This window comes from Suricata suricatta, chromosome 10 (assembly GCF_006229205.1).
Source record: "Suricata suricatta isolate VVHF042 chromosome 10, meerkat_22Aug2017_6uvM2_HiC, whole genome shotgun sequence".
NCBI classification, from domain to species: Eukaryota; Metazoa; Chordata; class Mammalia; order Carnivora; family Herpestidae; genus Suricata; species Suricata suricatta.
In genome coordinates this window covers 127,205,233-127,211,521 of record NC_043709.1, presented here as the reverse complement: position 1 = coordinate 127,211,521, position 6,289 = coordinate 127,205,233, and positions in this window count along the sequence as shown.

The window sequence follows — 6,289 nt, the reverse complement described above, 5'->3', positions numbered from 1 at the left end:
GTCTACAGAAATGACACTCAGAGGACACTCTTGTCCTCTTCCTTGTGACATTCCGGATTCTGGAACTTGCCACGAAATGTGAAACAGGTAGCTTTTGCTCAGAGAAGCTGCTCTTTTTTTACAAACGGAGAAGATGTGTTTTCCCTGGGGAAGCAGGAAACCGTGGAAACGCCTGAGCACGGCTGAGACCTCGCTACAGACACTCAGAGGTGCGGGGGCCACAGCCACACCTTCTGAAGATGCGGTCAGCTAGGAGGACCCGCCGGGAGGCACATCACCCTCAAAACTGGCTCTCCCCCTGAAGTTTGTCTGGCTGCCCAGTTCAGCCAGCCCCTCCCCCCACTTTCCTCTCCTTCCTCCGAAAGAAAACCCACGGCACTAAGAGTAGCGTTTCCAAAGTGTGGCCCGTGGATAACCTGGGTCTTCAAATTCGGATTCCTGGGCTGCTCCTCAGAGCTCCTGAATCACAAATGCAGATTCCCGGGCTCCTCAGAGCTAATGAATCACAAATGCAGATTTCTGAAGCCCCAAAATATATATTTTTTAAAAAAAGGTTTCCGAGTGATTCTGCCGCACGATAAAACGTAGGAACTGACCATGTTCAGGTGGAGGGGACCCATCTCTGTCCGGCCGGATCTGCATTTAAAGGTTGAAGCAGTGCAGGTGCTGTGGCGAGGTCCCGGGCAGTCACTGCTGGCTCGGAGAGGGTGCAGGGGCCTCCTCCAGGAGTCCCTGGAGACCGGCCAGGCAGGCGGGTTTTCGGGGCGTCCTAGACCCAGTGCTCCGGCCTTTGGGACCCCCTCCCCGTATCACATTAAACATCAGAAACAGGGGCGCTGGGTGGCTCAGTCAGGAAAGCATCTGACTCGGCTCAGGTCACGATCACAGATCATGAATTCGAACCCCGCACTGGGCTCTCTGCCGTCAGCTCAGAGCCCGCTTCTGATCCTCCGTGTCCCTCTCTCTCTGCCCCTCCCCTGCTCACATGCTCTTAAATAAACATTTTTTAAAAATCTGAAATATACCCATATACCACCACTGTAAATGTAATTCTGTTTAGGGGAAGGAGCTGAATTATTTGCTTTATAAATTATTTCTAATTATTTGATTAATGATGATCATTTCTTGGCAATCATCAAGTATTTGGGAGTTGAAGTCAACATTCTTGAAGTTGACATGTTACAGCTAATAAAATATTAAATTTCTGTCTTGCAAGGGTTTTCCTTTTATATTTTGAAGTCCAAAATTTATTTTTCAGGTCCCAAAGAGACGCCCATGGGATGCTGGCAGCCCCCCGATTCTGTGCCCGCAGGGTCTCCTGGAAGAGCTCCCCCCCCCCGCCCCCTCGGGCTCCCCGGTGTAGGGAGGTGGCCCTTCCACAGGGGAAGGGGGAGCGAGGGAAGGAAGGGGCGGGCTGGCAAATCCAGTGTTACGAGGTTTATGCTCCCCGTGCGGCGGTCTTCCAACACCCTTAGTGATCTCACAGCGACAGTCCCTTCCCAGCTCCCGGTCCTGACCAGGAATGTTTAAGCACAGAGTCTGAAAGCAATTTGCACATATCTTTTTTACACATTTAAGACCTCTTTCCTTTTCATGTTGTTTGTTTTCAATATTCACCTCGCCAAAAGAGATAATTACCAGTTTTAGAAATTTCTAGAAATATAGAAGAAAAAAAAATATATCGGTCCAAGGCGAACGTGCTTTAGAGCCGGCCCATCAACAACACTTAAATTTATGTCGCGATCGCTCCACACCAGGCACTGTCGTAAGCATTCTGCAGGTGTCAGCACAAAAATCCTCACAAAATCTCTAGGAAGTAGGCCATGATACAGACGAGAAACCAAAATACGAGGTTATTAAGTGACTGGCCCACTACCACACAGCTAGGAAGGGGCAGGTCCTGGTCACCGCCGTCACTCTGTAAAACTGATCAAGGAAACGTGCTCTGAGCATTTCAGAGACCTCCTGCGTCAGGGCAAGCGGGTCCCGATGTGGGGCATGGGCTTGGACCCCACACCACGCGCCTCTCCTGCCCCCTCTCTTACTGTTAGGTGTCCACTACATTGTGTCACTCTCTAGATACTTCTGTTGGGTGGGAAGCACATTAAATTATTATTTTTAATGTTTATTTATTTTTGAGAAAGAGAGACAGAGTCCGAGCGAGGGAGGGGCAGAGGAGGAGACACAGAATCTGAAGCAGGCTCCAGGCTCTGAGCTGTCAGCACAGAGCCCGATGCGGGGCTCTGACCCACAAACCGTGAGATCATGACCTGAGCCAAAGTCAGACGCTCAACCGACAAAACCACCCAGATGCCCCTAAATTATTTCTTGTTAATTCTTAGTCTCGTGTCCCACCCTCCCTGCCCCCTGACAAAGGTGTGCATTCCTGCAGGAGCACAGTTGTCTTTACTGGGTTTTCGATCTTCAGAGGCTGGGCACCGGTCAGCATGGAGCAGGCCTTCCGGAGGATCCGAGAGGCCCAGTCAAAGGTCACCTGGCGCACGGGTCCCCCCCACAGGCCACATGACACAGACGGGCTTTTAAAAATCCTCAGTTCACATCTCCATCAGTTTGGGGAAGTGAAATCGCTGAGCAGAACACGAACTAAATCACTGTGTTCTTTGCAGATCTGGGAAGGCTGGTGAGCATCTCTTTGTAAATGTAGGTCGGTGCTCCGGAGTCGTGGTGCCTCGCTTCCATGAAATCAGTCCCAGGAGTTCTGTAAAGCCGGTTTCCTTTCTTTAAAGGCATTGCTGAGGCATGTTGTGGTCTCCAAATGCTAACACTTGTGGTGATAAAACATTCTAGACAGGCACATACCATATGCAGTTGGTTGGCAAGGGGCAAAGATATCTAATAGATTGGCACTTGATAGAAGCCATCAGATTGATTAATATGCTGATTTGAGCCTCAAGCCAAAATTGCCTCATTTGCTCCTGTCATCAAAGTCATTACTCTGATCATTTGATAATTATACCTTAAGATAGCCAGTCATTCTGTCCGTTTTTACCAATGACATTTCCTCAAGGCCCCTTAGTTCCTATATCAGCAACCCCTCCCCATTCCAACAGGAGGGGACAGTTGCCAGGCTCAGTGGTTGTGCCCCTCCCCCAGCCCACACCTCACAAGGGCCATCACACCCCTCCTCGGTGTGTGTGACCGGTCCCTCCAAGGTTACCACGTTCCCATGAAAACAGATTTAACTTCCTTTTAGTTGCACGGATTTTCTTTTTTCTGGATCTATTTCCAAAAGAAACAGGCAAGATGTTTTAAAAACATCAATGCCTGTATTTATGAAGTGTGTACTTAAGTGCAAAGCCCTAAGCTAGGCATGTTGGGATGGATTTGTTTTAAGTCTAAGACACCTGTGACCCTCCAGGAACTTAGTCGAATCACGAACACATGAACACTCAAATACAAAACGGCTCTCATGGGACAAGAGTCAGAGAGCTGAGTTACCTCCAAGTTCACCCTATCGTTAGGTGTTGAACCTGTTGGAGTCTGAAGGTCTTCGTGGTTATGAAGGGTGGCAGTGACCCCCACCTCCTAAGCGGTTAGGAGGGCTGCATCGTGTGTGTGTAGCAATATTGCTGACCACTCACCCCGTGACTCCATATCCCCATGACCCACCGCCAAGCAAGAGCTTGCCCCTGTCATGGACTGAATTCGGTTCCCATGACCTTCCGCTGTTGAAGCCCTGCTCCCCAATGCGACGGCATTTGGGGGAATGGTTCCTAGAGAGTAAGGTTAAAGGAGATCCTCAGGTGGACCCAACTCCCCTCAGACTGCGTCCTTATGAGAAGAGAGAGACACACCCGGACCTGCTCGCACAGACACAGCAAGAAGGTGGCCGTCTGCCAGCTGCGGAGAGAGACCTCCAGAGAAACCGACCCTGCCGACACCGGACTCTGGACTGCCAGCCCCCAGAGCTGTGAGGAAAGAAATCTCTGTTCTTAGGCCCCCCGAGTCCATGGTGTTTTGTGATGGCACCTTGAGCTAAGACGCGCCCCCAAGCATGTCTGTCTCTCTGCCTCTCTGGGAGCAAGTTTCGGCATTGCACCAGCTGGCCGGGCCTCTGGCCAGCTGACCAGGGACACCCTAGAGCAGCAGGAGATGGAGCCGATGGATCAGTCCCCAGCCCCAGGTCCCCCGCCCCCAGGCCCCCGCCCCAGTGACTGAGGGAATGACACTGAGACGTGGGGCCGGGTTTTCTCAGAAGGGCCTGGCAGTGCTGGTGCGTCCACAGCACCGAGCCGTCGTCCACGCAGATGGCTCCGTCCTTCCCCGCCTTCCCTTGTCCGACACCCTCACTTGGGCTTCCTGCCATCACTTTCCAAATCAACAACCTTCATATAAGCCCTGGATTCGGGGTCTGCCTCTGAGGGAACACCAAACTAAGTCAAGAGGCAGGTTGACATTGGTGAGCATCCCTTCCCCTAACAAACAAGTGAAAACAAGACTTAGCAGCAGAACACTTGCTGCAATGAGGCCATGGGGGTGGCTGTGGAAGGGACCCCGCTGGCAACACCGATTACCGGGCTCGGGAGGAGAAATCCATTCTGAGTCACTGGTGAGCAACACAGGGTAGTCTACATGAAGCTTTGACTCTTCCAGCCAGAAGGGATCTCAGCTCTCGGTTACTCACAAGTCGTGACATCACACACACAGGGTCCACATGACGGAAGAGGTGCAGACTTAACCAGTTATTGGCACCAAAACCAGGACCCTCGGACCAAGAGTGGGACGGCCTCCCTGTGGACGTGCCCTGGAAATGATCAGGGTAAGCCCCCATAAACGTTCTCAGCTTCCTGGAAGTTTCCTTAGCAACGTCCAGGAAAAAGGCAGAGCAGGTGTGTCGTCCCCAAAGGCCCTTCCGGAGGCCCCTTGAGAAAGAATTTATGAGCTGCTGCCTCTCCAGTCCTTTCCTTGACATTTATTGGCTTTTTGATGAATGTTAGAGCAATTTTTCTGTCAACTGCTTCTCATTAGGGGCCTGCTGATGTTCTTTCCGACCATTGTTTTACTCAATATCATGCCTGGTCACTGTGAGGAGAAGAGGTTCCACTTAGAAGCCATCCATCTCTGCAGCAGCAAAGAGCTCGGATCATCCTGCTAAAGTACCCGCCTGTGCTGACAGCCGCCCCAGGGCACGCAGGGAACGCAGACCGACCGCCAGGCTCTAATGAGCAGCTCATCCTCCGTTCCTTAAAGACAGACTTCAGGTTTGATTCTGTTTCTTTTTAAAATAAATCATGGAGAACTTGTTGGTGAAATAATCACCAGGACTTAGTCCGAGAGGCGACTCAGTCTCACCCCGAATGACAAGTCTGCCTTGGAAAAGTCTGGAACTAGCAGGTGTTGCAAGAAGGCATCCAGTCCTTGATGGACTATTTTGCCCCTCACACGATGATGGCACAGGGAAGCACTTGGAGACGCCTGAAGTCCCCACCACTCACATCGACAATGTCAAGATCCACACGCCCTCCTCCACCTTCCCTACCACCGGGTACTTGAACCTGACTGAGAAGGGCACATTTTTAAAAAAGATTCTTAATTATGAACAGGTTCAAGCACATGGAAAAGCTGAGAAAAGTGTCATGCACTGCTACATACTCAGCCTTAACAATTATCACTCAGATTTCCAACAATTATCTGGGCCCTGGGTGGCTCAGTCGGTCAAGCGTCCAACTTTGGCTCAAGTCATGATCTCACGGTCTGTGGGTTTGAGCCCCACATTGGTCTCGGTGCTGACAGCTCAGAGTCTGAAGCCTGCTTCAGATTCTGTGTCTCCCGCATTCTCTGCCCCTCCCCTGACTTGCTCACTCTCTCAAAAATAGATAAGCATTAAAAATATTTTTATAGCAATTATCAATGGATAACATATCAATCATCAGGGCCAATCTTGTTTCCTCTGCCCCATGCTCACTCCTCCCGTGCCAGACCGCCTGGACGTGAACTCCAGAGGGGCCTCTTTCAAACAAAATACACTGCTATCATCCAGTAAAGTCCAGGGGATTAAGGAGCCCTGTGCCAGGAACCAAGGTCTAAGACCAAATATTAGAACCAAAGAGGCTCTTGGTGCCGTTATCAGGAAATTACAGGGGTCTCAAGGGCTCTGCGCCAGGAACCGGGCAGAGACGAACAACATGCCTCACATACCTGCCTCCTCTGTGTCCCTCCAGCCCTTCTCCCTGCAATCACTTCCCAAAGGAAGTCCCCTGCTTGCCAAGCTGCTTTCTGCAGGGAACCCGAGCTAAGACGCCAACCCAGGAGAGGGGCCAACGGACAC